The sequence below is a fragment of the Loxodonta africana genome, chromosome 2 (genome assembly GCF_030014295.1).
Source record: "Loxodonta africana isolate mLoxAfr1 chromosome 2, mLoxAfr1.hap2, whole genome shotgun sequence".
Taxonomy (NCBI): domain Eukaryota; kingdom Metazoa; phylum Chordata; class Mammalia; order Proboscidea; family Elephantidae; genus Loxodonta; species Loxodonta africana.
The window spans coordinates 134,397,387-134,420,718 of record NC_087343.1 but is presented as its reverse complement, the minus strand read 5'-3'; the positions used below and the strand labels follow the sequence as shown (position 1 = coordinate 134,420,718).

The 23,332-nt window shown below is 38.9% G+C and overlaps 1 protein-coding gene across 6 annotated transcripts in view; it reads left to right on the top strand.

Moving 5' to 3' along the window:
- The first annotated feature begins 6,479 nt into the window (after window positions 1-6,479).
- CSNK1G3 (casein kinase 1 gamma 3) overlaps window positions 6,480-23,332 on the top strand; it is a 144,701-nt gene continuing 127,848 nt past the window's right edge. For 2 of the 6 annotated variants that reach the window (XM_064275831.1, XM_064275825.1), the window contains exon 1: window positions 6,484-8,108. The gene's annotated coding sequence lies outside the window, so the exon portion shown is untranslated. Of the gene's footprint in view, window positions 8,109-23,332 lie in introns of all 6 variants that reach the window. The other 4 variants (XR_010319223.1, XM_064275829.1, XM_064275819.1 and 1 more) reach the window with 3 other exon arrangements.

The following is a 23,332-nucleotide window of genomic DNA, read 5'->3' as shown; positions in this document are numbered from 1 at the left end:
TACAAAGCTTTGGCAGGGTGTGGCCAACTTTGTCAATTAGGAGAACTGAAACCCGAAACCAGAGGTCCTTCTAATAAATCAGTCAGAGATTATGTTAGGGTGAAGCCAAAAATGTGGAATAGGGTTGAACTACAGCTTTGAGTTCAGATGTCCACAGAGTCACAGAGTAGACACAGAGTTAAGCCACACAAGGAAAGGATACCCAAAGGATAGACTGAGAGTTGAGCTGGACCAAAAGCCAGGAATAAGAGTCTAGTGATCAGGATTCTTTAGCTGCAAACAAAGAAATACACTCCAAGTAACTCAAGCAAAATGAAAGGCAACTGGGGTGTCTCACAATAGTGACAAGAGCCTGGAGGACCTGCTTCAGGCAGAATCCAAAATGCTCCAGAGGCTGGGAAGCAGGGTTATATCTACTGTCCTATAGCACTGGCTGTGTTTAGTCTCTGTCATGGATTGAATTATGTCCCCTAAATATCTGTGTATCAATTTGGCTAGGCCATGATTCCCAGTATTGTGTGATCATCCACCATTTTGTCATCTGATGTAATTTTCCTGTGTTGTAAATCCTACCACTGTGATGTTAATGAGATGGATTGGTGGCAGTTATGTTGAAGAGGTCTACAAGATTGGATTGTGTCTTAAGCTACTCTCTTTTGAGATATAAAAGAGAGAAGAGAGCCGAGAGATAGGCGACCTCATACTACCATGAAGCAGCTCCAAGAGCACAGCGCATCCTTTGGACCTGGGGTTCCTGTGCAGAGAATCTCCTAGTCTAGGGGAATATTGATGAGAAGGATCTTCCTCCAGAGCTGACAGAAACAGAAAGCCTTTCCCTGGAGCTGACACCCTGAATTTGGACTTCTTGCCTACTTTACTGTGAGGAAATAAATTTCTCTTTGTTAAAGCCATGTACTTGTGGTATTTCTATTATAAAAACAAACAAAAAAAAAACCCATACCCATTGCTGTTGAGTTGATTCTGACTCATAGCAACCCTATAAGACAGAGCAGAACTTTCCCATAGGGTTTGTAAGGAGTGTCTGGTGGATTCAAACTACCGACCTTTTAGTTAGCAGCCAGAGCTCTTAACTACTATGCTACCAGGGTTTCCATTTCTGTTATAGAAGCACTAAAAAACTAAGACAGTCTGTACGTCCTCCTGCACAAGATTCAAATTCTAGGGAGGAAGTGTCCAGTTGGCAGTGTTTGGGCCACATGCCCATCACCATCCCCCCCTCACCTCATACCACACCTATAGGAAAACAGAGTTCCTTTCATGAGTAGAGTTGGAAGGATAAATTCATCAAAAGGAAATCTGGATGTTATAAGGAAAAACAGATTCCGGACAACCAATATACCGTAAAAGTCCAATATAATTGATAAAACCAAGAAAAATAGGGCCTGGAACAAATTCAAATACTGTTTTGCCCCAGGGCAACCAATATAATTCTATGGGTCTTGGGCTTTAAAAGTTAGGAAGCAGTTTGGGACTAGATGTTTTCAAATTTGATCACTGTTTATGTTGATGCCAAATGTAGGTTCCTAGGGTTTTTTTTGGGTAGGAGTTACATGGTAGCTAAAAACAACCATTTGTTTAGTACTTACCATGTGCCAGATATAATGGTAAGTTCATTACATGTATATACCTTTGAACGTAACCTTCATGATATCACTATGATATTACAGATGACCCAATTAAGTTTCAGAATACTTAAATAGCTTGTGCAAGAAAAGAATATAGATGACTGAGAAGTTGTATAATACTAATTACAGGTTAAGGAGAATGAGAACTAAATGGAAGTGAGTTCTAAGGTATCCTCTCCCAGCAATTTTTACTTCTGTTGACCTTGTGATCTTGTTCCTTAAGTTAACAAGATACGGCATCAATAGCATAATGGGAACAGGTGGAAAAATGGAGTTGTGCCAGGAATTTAGCAGTACTGGCTGATGAGGAGGAGGATGAAGTTTAGACCAAGCATGACCAAGTTTCCTTGTCTAATTAAGGAAACAAAATTAGACACAGAGGCTGACCCCAACATAGTAGTTCCCTGTTCACTGTCCAAAGGCACATGAAGTTCAGATACGGTTTAGGTAAGCTTTGGCACTGGTGTGTTCTTACCCGGAAGAAGGAACAGTAAGCTTAATCAGCGGAGGATATTTGAAGAAGTTTAATTTTGGGGGTAGTCCATCATAGCGATACACTAGTCAATGAACCCAGATCTAGTCAGAACTGGGACTAGTGAAAAAAATTCCAAACCAACTTTTACAACTTTCAACATTGTTTGAGATTCTGGGCGAGGCCCCAGTCTCAATCAGGAAAGAAAACCAAAATAAGAAACCAAAAGGAGAAGTACATGCTGAGAAAACATGAGGCTGATAGGGGAGTGGCAGTGTTTGAAGTTCACACTATAATCCAGAGCTCTTATTCTACATCTTCAGCCAGAGGACTGCATCATTCCTATGGGCAGGGGCTGATGAGACACTTGTCTTGGTCAGATTTGGCTTGTCAGGTAGACTAACTAAGGGGAAGGAAATGGAGCTGGGGCTAATAACTATGATCATCTTTAAACATGATATTCATCTACTACCCAGAATTCAAGCTGCTCTTAAAACTATCACACACACACACATCCCACGGATGCAGCTAACTCTTGCATTTATCATAAAACAGCATTCTTCAGATAGCCATAATTGCATAAAAGCTGCCCAAATTCAGATCTGCTAAAGAAAAAAAACAAAAATTAAATTGCCTAGCTAGGGATTTAGCCACTCTCGGCAAGAAACTTTACCTTTTCCATGGTGTCTGTAGTTTTTCTCTATAGACTGTTTTCTTCATTGAAGTTCTTTCTGTTAAGAATGCAATCTTTTTCTTTATGAGATTTTCCCCATGATGTTGACCATGACTTGTCTTCCCTTAACATCCTGTCTAACCTTTTAAAAAAAAAAAAAACCTTTACCTTTTCTTTTATTCACAGACTCTATAATCTCTACACAGAGTATGCTCTTTTGAGTTAAACTCTTGGTTAAGAGCTATGGCTGCTAACCAAAAGGTTGGTGGTTCAAATCCACCAGGTGCTCCTTGGAAACCCCATGGGCAGTTCTACTATGTCCTATAGGGTCGATATGAGTCAGAAACAACTGGACAGCTCCCGGTTTGGTTTTTTTTTTTGATTTAGTAAATCATGTTTCTCTGTTTTGGCCCCAGGTTACTGCTACAATGTCTCATTTTTCATTCTTCCTGTTTCTACTTGACCATTTACTTTTTTCTTAATTATATCTTTCTTCCAGGCACTTTTCCTTAAAGGTAATGTTGAAATAGGAAGAAATAGGTATCATGTGGTGATGTCTCAGCCCTCATTCCTGTGTCAACTAGTAAATTACCATGTTAGGCTCCCCATTTCAGTTAAAATGAAAAAAAAAAAAAAAAGAAGAAAAATGTTCCTCCCGTTTTATCTGGAAAAATTTTAGTAAATAACTTCACACTTTTAGTATTTTATTATTTAACAGGTTGTCACTTATCACATCATCATTTCAAATAAATTCATATATCAGTCTTGTTTCTGGCACTGAATTGTATGTAACCTTGGGGAAATCATTTAACCTATTTGAGGTCATTGTCCCTCATTTCTAATAGAGGAGTAACAATAATTGTTGCCCAATTATTTCATAGGGTCATTGTTAGAATCATATGGAATAACTTAACTCAGCCATATTGGCCACATATTTAATACCAGTATAAGACATCAACAAAGTAGAGTGCTAGATTAATCTTTCGTGCTTTTTTGCATTTTTTGTTGGTTTTTTACTTTTGCTATTTCTTGATCAATTTGTGCAGAACAAGTTTGGTTTGTTGTTGTTAGGCGTGTCTTGTCTATTCTGACTCAGAGTGACCTTATAGGGCAGAGTAGGACTGCCCCATAGGGTTTCCAAGCAGTGGCTGGTGGATTTGAACTCCCAGCCTTTTGGTTAGCAGCTGAGCTCTTAACCGCTATGCCACTAGTGCTCCAAGTTTGGTTTAGGAGAGCATTTTAATAGTATAAACTGGGGTGAGAGGGAGGGGGGAGAAAATGATTATAGTGTAAACCTGTGGGTTAATGCTGTCGTATTTTTAGGGTACATTGGGAGCTTGTATTTATCAAATTTCTCTATTGACAAAATGCTTTCTCTGTATGTCCTACAAGTGCTTTGTTTGAGAGAACGGTATGTAGACTCTGTGGCAAGTAAAATTGGCCCTTTTCCGTCCTCTAAAGCTGTAAGGAAACCCTGGTGGCATAGTGGTTAAGTGCTATGGCTCCTAACCAAAAGATAGACAGTTTGCATCTGCCTGGTGCTCCCTGGACACTCTATCAGGCAGTTCTAGTCTGCCCTATAGGGTTGCTATGAGTCAGAATTGACTCGACGGCAGTGGTTTTGGTTTTTTTTTTTTTTTAAATAAACTAAGATTTTAGGTGGGAGAAAGAGGAAATGGAATTGTTTTCTTCCTTAAAAACCTAATCAAAGGCCTTAATCCTGTATTCTTTCCATGTCTGTGTGTATGTGTGTTGGGGGGCAGCTGGGTTAGGGAGCAGAGCAGTGAGAGGGAGAGAAATAGTGAAAATGAAGAAGCAAAACATGTAATAAATACAGTGGAATGTTTACATAGGCTCAGAAGTGAAGTTAAGGGATTTAAGACATTCTGCAAACCTTCCCCCCCCTAAGAACTTCATGATAATCTCAGGCTGTAGTCATTTCGAGGTAACTTTTTAAAAATTTTTATGCAAATATATGGGTAAAGCTTCTGTTGTTCTTTTTTCCTGTTTTCCATAGTAATCATTACAGTTGTTGCGTGCCTAAATGATGGAGCAAATATTTACTTATGGTGGTTAAACATTTGGCTACTAACCAAAAGTTCAGAAATTCAAATCCACCAGCTGCTCTTTGGAAACTCTATGGGACAGTTCTGCCCTGTCCTCTAGGGTCACTATGAGTCAGAACTGACTCAACGGCAATGAGTTTTTTGGTTTATAACCATTGTCGTCGAGTTGATTCTGACTCATAGCGACCCTAGAGGACAGAGTAGAACTGCCCCATAGGTTTCCAAGGAGAGCCTGGTGGACTTGAACTGCTGACCTTTTGGTTAGCAGCTGTAGCTCTTAACCACTGTGCCACCAGGGTTTATAGAGCTATAAATAAATTCAACCAAATAAAGTTCTGAGTACTAAAAAATGTAAGAACTGCTTTGGAAAAATTAATGAAAAAATATTAATGAAATATAAATACGTGAAGAATGGCAATGCCAGGTATTTGCATCTGTAATTTGTACTGTAGGAGATGGAAAAGTATGATCTGTCTGCTTATGTTGTGACATCATGGTATAATACAAAGAGTTTTGGTTGAGACGACTATAGTTTGGCCTTTCCTCCATTTACATAAACTGTTTTCATGTTGCTAATTTTTTTTCTTACAAATTAATGGAATTATATGAAAATTTAATTGGGTTCCTACCTAGTATACTTACCAATCTAATCCATAGGTGTTTCTAGGCCAAATTTTAATTGGAAAAAAAAAATCTTTACTGAGGTGTAAAAAAATGTAAGCACTTATTTCCATTCATCTAATTTTAGAATGTAATTTGATCAGATATTTATATACTCATATTTCTTAAGCATTTACCGAAATTTTGAGGGGTAGGTAGTTGTTTTTTTATATAAACAATTTTTGGAAGCAGAGAGTGAAGGATGGTTTGTTGAGAGTTGATGGCAGTATTTGGATGTTTATATATTAGAGTTCCCTGTATTGTAGACATTTCTTCATCCTGTGAGATAGGGCTAACTTTGTTTCCTGCCTAGTATTGGGGTCTGGGAGAGTTCAAAAATGTTGGAATTGCCATTTGACTAGGCAAATTATTCCCAAGTCTAAGCATGCATAAATCTTAAGTACTTTTGGGTCTGTTGTACAATGATGGGGATGTGCTAAGCACAGGACCAGTGCTCTTATTACTGCTTCCTCTAAGACTGGTGCTACCAGTTACTTGTTAACGTCCAGTTGGTTAAGAGGATTAAAAAATAAACAAACAAAAAAGGCATCCCTTCAAAGGTTACAATTTCGTAAAATAGGGAGGGAGAATGAAACAAGTCCTTTGTTATTTTAAGGTGTATTTGTTTCATGGGAGCTTTTAAGTTTTTCATCTTTGTGTGTGTGAAAGAGAATTTCAAGGCTCAAGCTTCTTGATACAGTGAGAGAACCAAGAATATAAACATATGCTTAATAAATGAATGGACATTTTTAAGAAAGCATGAGGCTATGGTTTTTCTTCACACATTCTTTAATGCTTGATTTTTGGCAAGTGTGATGGTTAGGATTGTGTGTCAACTTGGCTGGGCCATGATTCTCAGTGTTTATATGTGATCACCTCCATGACATGATCTGCTGTGAGTAGCCAATCAGTTGAAAGGGAGTTTCCTTGGGTGTGTGGCCTGCATCAAATATAAGTGGACTTTCTGGCTTTTGCCTGCTCTGGATCCTGCAGCTGCCTGCTGTTCGTCTGACCTCTGGTTCTTGGGACTTGAGCTAGCAGCTTATCTGTCAATCTTGGGATTCCTTCACAGCCTGGGAACAAGAGCCCTACTCTCTGACCTGCCCAGCTCAGGTTCGCCAGCCCCTGTGGCTATGTGAATTAGAAGAAGCCTTTATCCTGGTCCATGAACTTGGGACGTTCCAGCCTCTACAACCGCTTGAGCCGTTTTTTTTGATATAAATCTCTCTATGTGTATACTTTACTGGTTTTACTTCTCTAGAGAACCCAGCCTAAGAGCCAAATAACAATTAAAAAATACTAGTTTCAGAGTCTTCTATAATGCTTCCATAGTGGATTTAGCTTTCACAGACAAGATCTTTCAAGAAGACCTATCTTTTTTCATGCCAGTCAACCAACTACAAGGAGAAAAGGACCATAATCCGTCTTTTTTTTTTTTTTTTTACGTGGGCAGTGTGAACTGCAAAGTGGAGTCATAAAACATCGGTTCCCTTGAGTTCTACAACTTGATAACCTGAGCGATGCATAACATCTTGGAACTTCAAGTTTATCTGAAAAACTGAGATAAAGCTATCATGTTATGTAATTCAGAGGACTACCTGAGCTCACACGGGGTGTTCGCCAGACAGCAAGAGAGTATGAACACGTCAGCTACAATTCTTATTTCCAAGCAGTTGAATCCCTGATACAACACTGAGGTCACAAAAAAAAAAAAAAAGGAGGGGGCAATCTTAGTGTATATTGATATCACACTTTCTCAGGACAAGCCCTACGAATCCTAGGGACCTGGAGCCCTGTGCAGACCCTGGAAAGCTTGGGCACCTTCTGATTTGGCAGAACGGCTCTCTGCTCTGTCAAGCGGCGGATTTTCTAATCTCTTAAATCATGGGAGGATTTTTTTTCCCCAGCATTATACGTAGACCTCGGTACACGCCCCTCCCATGGGCTCATCCACGGAAACGCACCCGTACCTACTACTACTCACAAGCCCTCAGGAACTACTCGTGCGGAGCAGGAGTGGGTGGGTGGATTGGCTTTTATAGGCCTTGCCAGCCAATGAGCACGCTGCCTTTCTTCCGGTCCGGGAGCCGACCAATCTGAACAGGTCGGTGCAATCTTCGGCTCTGCTCGGCTCTTTTCGCTGATGCGGGCAGCCTGGGGGCCGCCGCCGCTAGAGAGACGCTTTCCTTTTATACATTTTTTTTTTCCATGTGTTCACTTCCGGGTCCGGCGACGATCCGGATGCCCGAGGTAGAAGGATGTTTGACCTCCGGATAAGTGAGGCGTCGCTGTGCATTCATTCTCGGCTGCATCGGTGGCGACAGCGGCGGCCCGGGCGGCGACTCTCCGGCCAGCGGCGGCGGTAGGAGGCACCGACGCGAGCGCAGAGTACGAGCCCGAGCCGAGCTGCGTTACCTCTCTAGCTGCTTCCTTCCCCCCTACCTCGCTCGCTCCCTCCCTGCCTGGCTCGCTTTCCTCCCCGGGCCGTCGGCGAATGTGATGTGCTGCCGCTGCCCCGCCGCGGCTGACTGACTGACCCAGGGGCGCCGCCCGCGCCCGGGACCGACCTCGCTCGTGGCCGCGCCTCTAAGGTAAAGCTTCCTCCGCGTTCGCGCCCGGGCGGCCGCTCGGCTGCTCCGGCCCGGCGGCAGCCTCGGCACGGCCGCGGCTTCCTCCTTCGCGGGTGGGGCTGGGTGGGCGAGGGTCCCCGGCTGGGTGGGTGGGGTGCGGCGGGGGCGGCGCCGCGGATGGGGACCTCGGGGTGGACGAGGACCCGGGCGGGCGGCGCGGAGGCGCGGACTGGAGGGGCCGCGGTCGGGGGATGAGGGCGCGGAGGGCTCGCTGAGCGGGGAGGGGGACCGGGGCGGCGGGCCGGGCTCGGTGCAAAAGTTGCCTGAGTGGGGACGGGTGGGAGGTGGGCGAGCTGGGAAAAGGCGGGGGCTACTTTCGCGAGGGGTTTGTTGGAGTGCAGCGCCCTGCGCTCCTTGATTGTGTTCAGACAATTATCTTCTGAGTGGGAGGGAGCTTTGGGAAGGAGGGGGACAGGCATCGGTGTGCTGGAAGGAGGTGACTAGGGCCAGCATTCAGTTCAGGGGTAAACTTCCCGTTGGGGTGTTTGTTTTTAAGGGGGACAGGGTCTTGCCTATTGGGTAGAGCTTTTGATTTAGCTCAAAACTTAACCAAGGCATTAGTCGGGGTTAACAAAATTACTGTGATGGTTACTGTTACAGTGCAGGTTTGTTTGTTTATCCTACATGCGGGGAGGGGGGAAGTGACAGAATTGTCCGCTCACTTGGTACACAGCCCCCACATTTCTTTTCAGCGGAGTGGTGATGGAGATTTGTGTGTGCTCGTGGGGGTATTAGGCCTATGTCATGATCATTCCAGTTCTCCCACCTCATGTTTCACGGAAGGAGGATAAGTTAATGGGTGGGAGAGGCAGTCTGGGAGATAACTACTGTTGCTACACATTGTGAACTAGCTTTAACTCTTTTGTAATGAGTACCCCAGGCTGGTCAGGCAGTGTCCCCTTTTTAACCTTTGTAAGAACATCTGCATTGAAAAATTAGAAGTCAACTTATTTTTGGTAAGTTAAGAAATTAATGGCAGGAATGACACTTGCCCACAGATAGTAAGAGATGTTGAGGTAAACTATAAGTTGCAATACTCTTTTTAATTAAAAATGTTTAATTTTTAAGGTCATGTGTGTTTCTTTGGAGAATATTGGTTTTTCTTATAAATAAATTGTGAAAGAAAAATATCGCAAAAATTGTAATTATAAATTGGAATTAGGTTTGAGAACAGTTTAAGGAAACGTTTTTCAACAAAAGTCAGATCTGGGTTGTGACATTCTTAACAAGCTGGGTTTTTGTTTGCCTTTTTTAATTTTGTTTTTTGAAAATGTGCTTAATGTATTTTATAATTGTCCCAAACTTTCCTTCAAGTGTATATCCTGAGCTAAAGTAAATGATCTTCATATTGTATATGTTAATCTTTGTAGTTGCACAAAAGGTGAAAGTTTTATTTACAGGCATTGGAAGAAAGCTGTTATCAAACACATTGCATGGCTTTGGCATAGATTTTTTGCAGAATGTATGGACACTTTTGGTTCCAATGAGCTTACATTTCCGGGTATGCATCAGGTAGAAGTAGTACTTTCCAGAGTGGGGGACAGAAAGTTTAATGTTGAGGTGTAGGAGACTTTCTTTAGAAGGGATCTTGGGAAATGATTATCTTTTACTGATGACTTATTGTACTCAGTGACATTCTCTGATACTCATCAGCTTAAACATTAATGCATTACGTAATTATTGCATTGTTAGGTTTGCAAGCATTAACACTATGTTAACAAACTTACAAAATTGAAAGTCATTTATTACTTTCTTCAAAATAAAATCGGAATTAGAATCAAGGACTAGCTTAATTCGACCAGACTTTTAATATGTGCGAGGGCCCTTTACTCCGTTGACGATGGAGGAGGGGGTAGAATATAAAGATGAATGAGACCCAGTAGCCGCCCTCAAGGGAGAAGCAGACATGTTAAGAAATAATTGCAACGGAAGACACCTGTGGGATTTATTAGAGGTGCATGGAAGCATGTGTGTGAAATACTAAGTTTTAAGCAGGAGTTTATGAACGAGTTTTGAGCTATATCACCCCAACTGGGCTTAAAATATTTTAATGTGTGTAATGGGACTGGGGAGTGAAAGTTTTCTAGGTGACTGGAAGAGCCTGAGCACAGGCATGGCGGTTGGGTATTTCGAAGCCTGTTGAACTGGGCATAAGTCTGCCGTGCTAGGAGGCCTTTGTGGAATAGAGGAAGCTGTGAAAGTAGGTGGAGATTAGGCCATGGAAGTCCAGATGCCTTGTATTAAAAATGAGTCAGTTGAAGGTGTGAAGGTGCAAGTGTATGTAGATCCTATACCCGTAGAGAGTAAGTGGAAAAATAAGGATAGCAAGGTTAAAGAAACAGAACAGTCCATTTGCTATTATTCATGCTAAAGGAGGAAAGCAGAAAAGTCTATCATCTAAACAGTTTGTCCATGGCTTTGTTTCGTTTCTTTACCTGCATTTGAATATGGGTGTGTCTGGTAATGAGTGTCTGATGATCTGATAATTGGGTTTGTATGAAATAAGCACAGACTGTAAAAACGTGACTCAGAAGAACGAAGCTCTTGGTTACTTCACTGTGTTCCCCTGATACGTTTTTTAATCCCCTTCATGCTAGAAATAGACTATAATTCTGGTATAGTTTATTGGTTCAGATTTTTTTCCGAATGGGACAGGTGATTAAGTGTTTAGTTTCAAAGCGTTTCCCAAAAGACTCCCCAGGAGGGAATGCTGAAATATTAACTAACAACACATTGGATCATTGGATAGTTACATTACTGTTAGTACATTTTAAGTGACATTTGCTGTGGATAATGTGAAATGGAAGGAGCCTGCACATGAAGAAAATTGACTATAACAGGGGGATGATAAAATGAGAAACTTTCAAATTTCCGGGTAAATATGTATAAGCTTTTTAGTCATCTTAAGTATCAGATGTCTCTAAAATAATTTAACTTAGTCATTATCAAAGGAGAATATAGAGGAATATCACCCTAACTCACCAGTTTTTAAATCCTTGTAGAATTATGTTACAAGGAAGGTTGAGTTTTTTAAAATTAATTATTCTCCCCCTATAATTCAAACAGCACTTACAACTAAATTTTGTTACCATGAACCTCCCAATAACAGCATTAGCTGTTCTGTTTACACCAGGATCATAAATGGTAGTTTTATGTTTTTACTGTTAAGTCTGTGAGTTAGGTGGTGTAACCCCATTTTGTGGGTAGGAAATAGAATCTTCTAGAATTTAAGCTGTTCAAGATCTTGGAAGTAGCAGACTGCATGCTTGAATCTGGTTTTTCAGGCTTGAAAGACTTGAGCCACCAATGATCTCCCCCCCTGCCCCCCCCCCCCCCCCCCCCGTCTTTCACTCTCCTCCTTTTTTGTCTTTTCTCAAGCAAATGACACAGGTATTGATTGGCATTGTTAATCTGTGAGTGTTGGTTCTTTAAGGTGTAACTTTTCTGAAAGTGGCAGTTTTGGGGCATTTTTCTAATTGTAGGGATTCTGCAGGAGCAGGAAGTATGGTTCTGGTAATTTAAACTACCCCAGAGTATTGTGCTGATGTGCGGGACAGAACCATACTTTGGATCCTTAATGTGTAGAAATTGAGTAGGTATCCATTAATGTGAAGGGACTTTGGAGTGTCTCTGAACTAATCAGAAAGGATATTGAATGAGAGAGCTAAGCAGGGATAGATAACTTTTAGAGACACAATGGAGGCTGCAGTTAGCCAGGCTTTTTTTAAGCTCCCTTCTCAAAGCTGAGATTCGGAAGCGATAAAAGTTTGGAATTCCCTGTTAGTATGGGACCTATGGAAGGTGCATATTGACTTCTTGTTAGGCCATAGTAAGTGATTGCTTCTCTCCTGTCACCTGCCGCCCCCATCTTAGTTATAAGAAATAATTCTTAAGAATGAACTTGAAGTGTCTGTATTTGGGAGATAAGACACACTTTTTGGACATTTTCCTTATTAGTAATATTATTACATCATTGTAATTTATGAAATTTCATGGCTAAATCATGCCCACAATTTCTATAGCTTTCACTGGCATTAGGTAAAATCTAATGATAGATCTTTTTATTAAACAAATTTGTAACCTTTTTTCTTTAGTTTAATTTCAGATTTTAAGCTGTATTTAAGTTTATTACATTTCTTTAGCTGATTTTGTTACCTTGAATTACTTCCTTTAGCTGAGCTGCATTTACAAAAAAACATGAAAATTATCTCTGCCATTATGCTCTTCATCAAGGTATTCAGGTGAAGTGCCAAGGTGTGATGCCTGGCACATATTGGGCAATGTGCAAATCATCCTCTTTTTTTCCTCCCCCGTTCAGAAGTTGATGAGGTATATGCATTGTTAGAGGATTGATTGATGGGTAGACTAAGCAAAGACTCTTCGGAAGAGCCTGTTACAGGAGAATCTCTCTTAAATGACCTCTGCTCATCCCACTCACCAGATTAAGTGATATTCTTCACTCCCTGTATAGAATTTATTGACTGATGCCCATGCTACGTTGAGTGCCAGTAGATGCTAGTTTGCTCTTGAACTTTTATCCCCACCAGTTTTTGTTTACTTACTGAGATTTATTTGTGTTTGTATCTAGCCATTTATGGAAGTTGTATACAGTGTTGTAATTACATGTTGTTGTTGTTAGGGAGCCCTGGTGGTGTAGTGGTTAAGAGCTACGGCTGCTAACCAAAAGGTCAGCAGTTCGAATCCACCATCCATTCCTTGGATGAGGCAGGGTCCCTATGAGTTGGAATCGACTCGATGGCAGTGGGTTTGGTTTTGTTTTGTTAGGTGCCATTGAGTTGGTTCCGACTCATAGTGACCCCATGTGCAACAGAATGAAATATTGCCCTGTCTTGCGCCATCCTCACAATCACTGAGGGTCTTCCTCTTTTTTTGCTGACCCTCTGCTTTACCAGGCATGATGTCTTTCTCCAGGGACTGATCTCTCCTGATAACATGTCCAAAGTATGTGAGACGGAGTCTTGCCATCCTTGCTTCTAAGGAGCATTCTGGCGGTACTTTTCCAAGACAGATTTGTTCACTCTTCTGACAGTCCATGTTTAATGAAATATTATTCAGTGAAATATAAGGCAAAATGCTGTTTGTATGAGAACTTAGTTGGCTGCTTTGAAAATGAGTATCTAAAATCAGTTGCAATTGAAACAGATGTAAGTGAAAGAACTGAAAAGAAAACAATTAGGAAAATAATACCTGAAATTCTAAAAGGATTGTACAGTAAGCTTGCACTTCCAGTGTGAGATTTTTTTCCATGTTAAAGAAATAGAAACTGGAAATCACAGGTGATGTGCTGTGCGTAGTTTTTGTAAGAAAGAAAATAGAACTTCAATCATTACTCATATTTGAAGAAGAAAAAATTGTCTAATGAATGCATATTTTTATGTTTAAGTTTCAATAAAATATTTAAGGTATGTAGGTTTATTTTATAATTCCCTTTTTTAAGTAACTGAGCAGCTACTGGTTAATACATATTAAATATGTGTTAATTTTAATAACATGTTAAAGAGGGTATCATCTTTCCTAATTTATACCCCCGCCTAGAGATTGAAATAAATAAATAAATGAATGCATTCAGGTATTCCTGAACCTAATAGCCTTTCATGCCTTAGGTTAATTATCTAATCAAGTGATCACACGTATTTTCTGATAATGTCCCTGATCTGATTCCGTGTTACCTTTCAGCTTTTATGCAGCATCAGGGTTGGAGAGGAGCTACTTTATAATTCCAGCATCTCCTGAGCTTTAGTAGGGACTGCTGGGATGAATGGTAGAGGACGTTGTCCCTTGGAAGAGGAAATGTTGCACCCTTGATGTATACCATGAACACCTGAGCTTGGTGCAAAGCAGTGCTGGTCTAACAGCTTGTACTGTCTACCCTCCTATCTTGCCTTGCTCAGCCTAAGTGGAGAGGATATGTAGGAGATGGAGGTCTAGGTTGGGGAAGGGGAGGAAGATGGTATATACTATTCATCTTAGTGTCACCACATTGCAATACCTGAAATGCATTAGATGCTAAAATGGCACATTGAACTATGGAGACAGGGTGGGTGGCTCCAGGCTAGTACTTCAGAGCTCTGGCCTGTCTTTGCAATTTTTCTTGGCTCTCCTCTGTGTATTGGATTCATTCTCAATCTGGTAGCAAAATCACATCTAGAAATGCATTGCCAAGAGGATGGAATAGAGCATTTTCTTGTTATGTATGTCTCTTTTTGGGAGACCGAGGAAATCTTTTGCACAAGCCTACCAGAGTGCCTTTCCCTTTGTGTTGTATTAGATACGCACACTTCCCTAACTAGTCATGGCAAGGGGAATGGGGTTATCATGGCTGGTTTCGACTAATCAGGATATACCCTTAATAGTGGAGATGGGGTCACATTTTTCTGAGTTACATGGTGATGGGAGAATATTTTTTAAAAGTTGTGGGAAGGAAGAATATGGGGGAAATGGATGTTAGACAATCAATAGTGACCATTACATCTACTTGTTTTGAGAGTGAAAATAAATAATGCATGCGAATGCACTTTGAACTTTTAAAGTGTGCTGTAGATGTAACAAATAAAAGATTAAAAAGCTACGTCCATGTTGCTATCTTAAATATGCTCAGGTATGAATACTTTAGGAGCCAAAAACCCTGTTAGGTTTCTTATTGACTAACTTTCAGTCAATAAAATAGGTTAACTCGGTTGTAAGCTTATACATTTTTCCATGGAATGTGTAAAGCTGTGTTAATTTGACTTAAAAATTTGTATCTGTAAATGTCTTAAAATTTTTTCTGAGTTATGTTCCTCCTTCCCTGTGAACTTGTCCATAACTTTGATCTCATCAGATTGTTCTACTCCTTATACATAAAAAAAAAAGTAGAGAATAAATGCCTTGAGGAAGTGGAGTTTGCCAAAAGAGGGGTTTATTTTCAATCATGGAGTCCCAGTGAAATGGGAGAAAAGGACAGTTTTTAGACATCTTAAAGGCAGCAGAAAGATATTTGAAGGATCAGGAAGAAGAGACGAATCATAGAATTTTAGAATTGAAAGAAATCATTGGAAGGTTGAGTGAAAAGCTCAGTCACACACCTGGTTAGTGTTGTTAGGTGCTGTCGAGCTGTTTCTGACTCATAGTGATCCATAGGACAGAGTAGAGCTGCCCCATAGGGTTTCCAAGGAGCAGCTGGTGGATTCGTATTGCCAACCCTTTGGTTAGCAGCCAAGCTCCTAACCACTGTACCACCAGGGCTCACCTGGTTAGTAGAACTCTCTTATTCTGGTTACTGGTATGGTGCTCTTTCTGACCAAGATGTAGGAGGCCGTAAACAGTCAGCCAGCCACCTTTTTGTAAAGTATCTGTGTTCTCAGGCTTTGGAAGAGTTTAGCTAGAGTTATTTATTTATTTTGTAAAGTAAAGCAAACAGATGAATCCTTTTACCTCTCTTCAAGCAGTGAACGACAATAACAGAAATGCACACTGTGTGCATGCCTGCACACTATAAATAACTTTGAACCTGATCTGGTTAAATGAAAATGTAGAAACAAATGGAGTGCATGAAACAATTTAGTTTTTATTTCCAAGAAAATTCTTATCTTCAAAATTTCTGTACCTTCAATATATGTGAAAGAAAGGAATATATGTGTATATATAACCAAAACCCAGTGCCGTCGAGTCGATTCTGATTCATAGTGACTCACATACACATATATATGTTCTTTTAAATTTGTACATTTAATTTATATAATTAATATATATTTATACTTACGTATTTTATATTTTACACGTATTGAAAGTACAGAAAATTATATACACACATGTATATTCTATTCTTTCACGTATATTGAGGGTACAGAAATTTTGAAGATAAGAATTTTCTTGGAAACAAAAATGTAAATTGTCTCAAGCACTCATTCTGCTTTTTCATTTTCCCTGGTGGGTTAGTGGTTAAGCGCTTGGCTGCTAGCTGAAAGGTTGGCAGTTCAAACCTACCAGCCTCTGCAGGAGAAAGATGTGGTGGTCTGCTTCTGTAAAGATTACAGCCTTGGAAGCCGCATGGGGCAGTTCTACTATTTTCTGTAGGGTCACAATGAGTTGGAATCAACTTGACAACAATGGGCATGGTTTTTTTTGGTTTATACATATTCATACCTTTGTGTACGTATGCATGGTTTTAAATATATAGAAATAAATCCATCTATCCTCTGGAAAGATACTCTTGTTAATGACAGTTATTTCTAAATGATGATGTTTGGAATGATTTTTATTTTTGCAGTTTTTATACTCCTGTGTATTGTTTGGGTTTTTTGCAGTGATAATGCATTATTTTTACCATCAGAGAAAAAACCTGTGTTCTTTGGAGGAAAAAAAAAAAAAAGCAAAACTCCTGGAGTGGGCATTTCTACCAGCTTTGATTTTAACATGTAAATTCTGCTTTCATTGTATGTTACCTTGATAAAGTATGCTTTGAATACATTCATATTTTGCAATTTTATTTTGAAAATTGTTTTATTAAATATTAACTATAAAATTTTAAGTTGAAACTAGATATATACTTTCTGATATAGTGTACTTTATAAAAGTAGCAGATTTCTGAACATTTTATAATTTTTGTGATATCTCTTTTTTTTAACTTGTTTGGTTTCAACTTCTGGCAGTATACTTGGCAGTGTATTAGAATGTGATATATTTGAGTTAAAGTTGTATTCAGAATTTCCTTTAGTAAAAAGGGAAGTGAAAATGTTTTTTGTCTTACATCCAGTCTGTGTAATGTTTATTTTCTATTTCTGTGAAATACATATTTTATATTCTAGCAATGAATGGTACTTTCATGGAAAGCCAGACCAGAGCTCTGAAGCTTGTTGCAAAGTATGTAATGTATACACTGTATCACCTGTCTAAAATCCCCCCAAGTACTGAATTCTAAAACATGTTTGGCCACAAGAACTTTGGAAAAAGGACTGTGAGCCTGCATTAGTTTGCATTCATCCCTTGTTTTTTGATAGAAAATATTCAGCGTCTTACTCCCCTGAGGTGGAGTTTCAGTAAGCTGCTAATACGTTTTTTTGTGGTAAATAATGTACCTACCAAGAAATACTTTAATCTGTATCCATTTCTTTAACAGTTGTTGAAAGCTTTTCTGTTTTTTTTGACATGAAGTTATAAACCCTGGTCCTATGGGCTCCACTGTGGTCCCAGAAGACTTGTGTTATTAGGTTGCTTGAGATGGAAAACTCAGGTAACTCTGGCATATTTAAGTATTCATCAAACGTTCTTTCGTCCTCTGGGAGCCCCTGTACGTGATAACTTCGTGGCAAAGTACCTGCAGACAGCCTCCTTATTACACATCCTGGCTTCCTTTTTCATAACAAAAAGAAGCAGGGGTGTGTTTGTAACGTCTCTTTTAATTTCTTTAAAAGTTTTCTTTAAAATTTTTAAAGACTTCATTGCAAGAATCTTTATTCAGATCCTGGCTTATTTTTTGCCTTTAGTTTCTCTTCCCATCTTCTCTCATTTTTTTTCTTTTTCTCACCTTTCATTTTTTCCCTTCCCTTCTCTTCTTTCATTTCTCCCCATTCCCTCCCCCCACCTTAAAAAAAATAATTTTCAGGAAGAGAAACTTTTAATTGTGGTGTTCTGTATTGGAAAAATTTCTTGCTTGCTGGAAAGGTGAGAGAAATAAATCTGCATATTCTAATATTTTCTTAAAGAGGACCTTGCTTTAGGGCATTGATTATTGCATGGCTTATGTATGGTTAGGCTGTTATGTGTATTTAGCTTCCTTGCTTTCTTTCCAGCCTTAAACACTGAAGGGTAATGGGGATTGTGCCTTGTTGAGTACTGGTGGTGCATGCCTTTTAAACTATGGTTTTGAGTTCACCAAAATACCAAGCACTTTAAGGCATAGATTATAATGGGAGCGTATGAACTGCGTAGACAGCCATTCTTCTGCACCTCAAAGGCACAAGGTTTAGATTTTGTATGTGTAGGTTATGTGCATTTGCTACCTGCTCCCAAATCACTGTAATTCTATTGTAGTATGTACCACACTTTATACTATTGCTTGTTTAACCTGTATGATGGCAGAAATTATGATTGTCTTGTTTGGCATTTGTATTTTCTCCTTCGGGCACATAATAGGCTTCTAATGATCACTTATTTGTTGATTGGATGGATTAATTATTGTATCTTTTTTTATTAGGGTATATTTTAACATAAAAGAACCTTGATTAAATACCTTCTGAGGCATGGTGCTCACCCCAAACCAATTTAGTTTGCATTGTCATAGTTGTTAGAGACAAATTTGAAACAAATAAATTGGTCTCAATTTAAATACATTAATAATCACAAGCATCTAACTTAGTTACTCAGGCTTAAAAATGGAGACATACATATAGTTTTTTTTTTAAGTGTCAGAAGTTGTACTTAAATACATTTATGGGCTAACCAGAAAAATTTTTCAAGGAAATATTCCTGTTTTGTTTTTTTAGCATTTCAGTTAGTTATGGTTTTCTTATAGAATATTTTTTATATTGAACAAGTTTTTTTTTTTTTTTAATCTTTTTCAGAATTTACATGCAGTAAATTGGGGAGCGCAATTTAATCCAATTTACTCCCTTCACATCAAGACACAAAACAGTTCCATCACCCTCCAAAATTCCCTCATACTTTCCCTTTGTAGTCAATTCCTCCTTCTACCCGTAGTCCATAGCAATCACTGATCTATTTTCTGGTCTTGAATTTTGCCTTTTCCAGAATATCATGTAAATTAAATCTTGTGGCATGTAACCCTTTGAGCCTGGCTTCTTTCACTTAGCATAATGCATTTGAGATTCATTCATGTTGTAGCATGTATCAGTAGTTTTCTTTCTATTGGTAAGTAGTTCATTGTACAGATGTACCTCAGCATGTTTATCCATTCACCAGTTGAAGCACTTGTTTCCAGTTATCTTCATTTCCTAGTGCTGCTGTACAAAAATACCATAAGTGGGTGGCTTCAATGAGCAGAAATTTATTTTGTCACAATTCTGGAGGCTAGAAGTCTGAATTCAGGGTATTTGCTCTAGGGAAAGGTCCTTCTTTGTCTCTTTCATTTTCAAGTATCTGCTGGCAATCCTTGACCTTCCTGGGCCTATCCCACAACCTAGAGGCATATACCTCTTGTCTGTCTTCCCCCTGTGTGTGTGTCTTTCCACATCCCTATTTTCTTTTTTCTAAAAACACTCAGAAGGGATTAGATTCAGAACCTACCCTACTCCAGTATGACCTCATTAATATAAGAACAACCCTGTCCAAAAAGAGTCACATTCACAGGTACAGATGGTAAGACTTCCACATATCTTTTTGGGGGGCACAATTTAATCCATAACTTTTGGTGATTATGAATAAAGCTGCCACAAACATTAATGTACAGTCTTTTGTAAACTTAAATTTTCCATTTCTATTGGGTAAGTTCTTAGGATTGGATAGTTGGGTCAACTGCAAGTGTATGTTTAACTTTGTAAGAAACTCCCCGCTGTTTCCCAGAGCCGCTGTACCATTTTGCATTCCCACCAGCAGTGTACGAGAGTTCCAGGAATAAGCAGTTCTTAAAATTTAAATGGGCTTTATTGAATTACATTGGCTTGTGAGTTTGATTGCACACCAGCAATATCATGACAATAACATAATTCTCAAAATGATATTTTTATTACTGTAGATCTGTCACCTGGAGATAGTCATTTAGGGATGCCTCACTTTTCAGTGAATGCAATCTGCAGTGTGTTATGAATCTGTTCTTTTTGCTCAGGTAACGTGGCATTGATCTCTGTAAGAAAATCTAGGCTCTTAACCCTGCTGCTCATATTGAGGATTAAGGTACCTTTAGATCAATTCTGTGTCTACCTTCAGTAGCACTTACTTTAAGATTCTCTTGATTTGGGCTGGGCAAAAGGAAATTCTGTCTTCGAAGAAATGATTGTGCTGTCAGCTTGTTTCTATCACTCACTGCATATTTCATTCTAGAATTTTGTAGTTGTTAACTTTGTTGTTTATGGCTTACTGCAGGGCTTCCAATGGTTGGTCCGGTTTGACCCTCCTGCTGAGAATTAGCGTTTTCATCTCAGATATACTGAATCTACAGTTTAACAAGAGCCCCAGGTGATTCGTATGTATATATAAAGGATCCGTAAGAATCACCTGGAGCTCTTGTTAAAATGTAGATTCTGACTCAGTATATCTGGGGTGGAAGGGTACATTCTCAGTGGGAGGTCAAACCAGACCCAACCAGTTTGAAGCCCTGGTTTATTGTCCGTTACATTACTAAGTCCTTTTCTGTGGTGAGAGTTGGCAATATTAGCTTTACAATTAAAATCCCCAAACTTCAATACCCTTGAATGGACCTTTAAAATTTGTGATATTTGCCTGCAGTAGACTATTATATGTTGTTTTGTATATATGGTTATGCACATATATATGAGTTAGAAAATTAGAATTGTAGTTAAGAAGAAAGAATGTAACTTTTTTATGAGAACTATAGGTAAGGTAGCCTCTGAATTCTGAATTTCTTTCATACTTTCTTATTTATCTGGCATTATCAGAGAATGAGCTGTATAGGTGCTAGGGACCATAGCCTTTATACCCAAAATTTTTTTATTTGTTTTTTTAAACGATAAACTTTACAACATAGTATTCCCCTCCCCCCTGTGCTTGCTAAACATATTCAAAGCTTTTCTTGATGGGTTAGAGCTCTCATTTTGGATAAAAATTATGAAATGTGTTGTTATGCAGAGAGATGTACGTTATTTATGGAGGTCTAAAAGGTTGTTTGTCTTGTTCTGTCATAGTTTTACTAGTCACCTCAATTTTTCCATTTTAATTTGAATTCCAATATTAACATATTAGAATTATTTTAAAATAAGAGTAAACTGATTCCAAATGGATGTTTTAGGAACCCTTACTACAAACATACCAGTGATCATGAACATGGCACAGGACTGTGGGGCCGTGTTTCATTCTGTTGAATGTAAGGTCGCCAAGAGTCGGAGCTGACTTAGTGACAACTAATACTGTTTAATGAACAGAATGTGGATTTTGTGACCTCTTTTAGTGAATTTTTTTTCTTTTGATTCATAGCTATATTTTGAAAGAGTTGAAATTACAGTAGAGATGACCTTTAGATTGGTGAGATGTTACTCCACTTCTTGCGGTATCTCTTAGAGCTGTAAATTGCCGACCTGTACCTCTTCCTCTTTCCTCCTTTATTTGAACAAGAGATGATCATATAACTTAGCTTTCCTAAACCTCTAAGTGATTCTTGATTCATTCTTTTGTTCATTGTCTTATTTATTCAGTAAACTTTTAATCAGTGTTTACTCTGTGCTATGTATTGTGGTAGGTACTAGGGTGACAGAGTTGAGTAAAGCATGGTCCCTGACCTTGAGGGCATCAGATTTAAAAATTGTAGTGTCTTAGGAGCGCTTTTGGTGCAGTAGTTAAGAGCTAGGTTGCTAATCGAAAGGTTGGCAGTTTGAATCCACTAACTGCTCCTTGGAAACCCTGCAGGGCAGTTCTACTCTGTCCTGTAGGGTTGCTATGATTTGGAATTGACTCGATGGCAATGAGGTTTTTTTTAAATATTAGATTAAAAAAGTGAAAACACTGTCCGTTGCCTTTCTTGTAAATTGGTAGTGAGATACAGAGGTTTGATCAGATTGTTTTGATTTTTTTTTTTTTCCTTCTATCAGGAGGATCAAAAGTTGTCTTTTTTGGTGATGTTAGCAACTTTAGTTGATCCTTGCCTAGTTCCATTAATTCATTAGGAGTTGCATAATGGTGATATTAGAATTCTGTCATTTGTTACTCATTTATTAGCTGGAATACTTTTAAAGAGAACATTCCCCTCATCAATTACTTGGTTTTCTTGAGGTACAAAATAATATCCTTTATAACCGATTTGAAAAGTACTCTACAGAAGGTTGTGGGTCATGGAAGTAGATAGCATATTAAGAGGCTTGGTGATACCTTTTCTGAGGCGAATTCACTCTTATATTGCCAGCACCTAGGACTGTGTCTGGTACATGGTAAATGCTCAATAAATATTTGTTGAATGAAAATAAATGCCTAAAATGGAACATGGCTTTTTGTTGATGACTTGCAGTTTACATTTATATCATTGTTTTGATTGGGGTTTGCAATCAAGTTAATGATTATAGTTATATGACTTGCTCATAGATGTTGGTATGGTGAATATTTCAGTAATATGAATTTAGCATGACCTCTGTTTTAATTTTTGACTCCTGTCATTCTTAAAGGGGCAGAAGATGACGGCAGTCTGTGTTTCTTTGGGTGTACATATGCTACATGCTTCTGGGGCTGGGGCGTCTTCAAATTAAACATTTCCTCCCCCTCCAGCTATTGAGACTCACTGGCTGTGATAAGGTGATTATTATTGGAAGTGTAAATTTTCTTGTGAAGTTGAAAAGAGGAGGCACAAAAGACCATTTGAAAATATGTGAAACAGTCATATCCTAGTTACTGGGAAATAGACCTAGACAATTAGAATATTTCATTAGATTTTTGGTTATGTTTATGTATACAGAAGGAAATTTGATTTTAATAAAGTTTTTTCACTTAAGATTGACTTAATTAATTGTTATAATATGAACATTCATATAAAACAAAATCTTATTAAATAGTACTTATCCTTATTTTCATAGCAAGTAATGATAATCATAAAATACAGGGTCACTATGGGTTGGAATCGATTAAACGGCAGTGGGTTTGGTGTGGTTTATCCTTATTACATGCATGTACTCCGCTTTCTTTTCTATAATACCTCATTTAAAAACTGATGCTTAAGACCTATTAAATTGATTTAATGACCCACTAATGGGTCCTGGTCAGCAATTTCAAAAACACTGCTCTAATAGAACCTGGAGGCAAATTTTAAAGCTAGAGTTTCCTGTATCTTAACAGGAGTGTATAAGTGGGCATCACTGAAATCAGGTTTCACAAATGGGAAGTGTTGCAGATGATAGTTACTAAATCTTTCTGAGACAAAGTAAGTTTTTGTAGTATGTCTTTAGAGAAATTGATGTCCATTTTTGACATTGCAGTTAATGATTTAGCTTTTAAAAGTAAATATTTAGTCTTTTCTTAGACAACCACAGCTGACCTAATGCCAGATACCAGTAACTGGGACACTCGCTGCT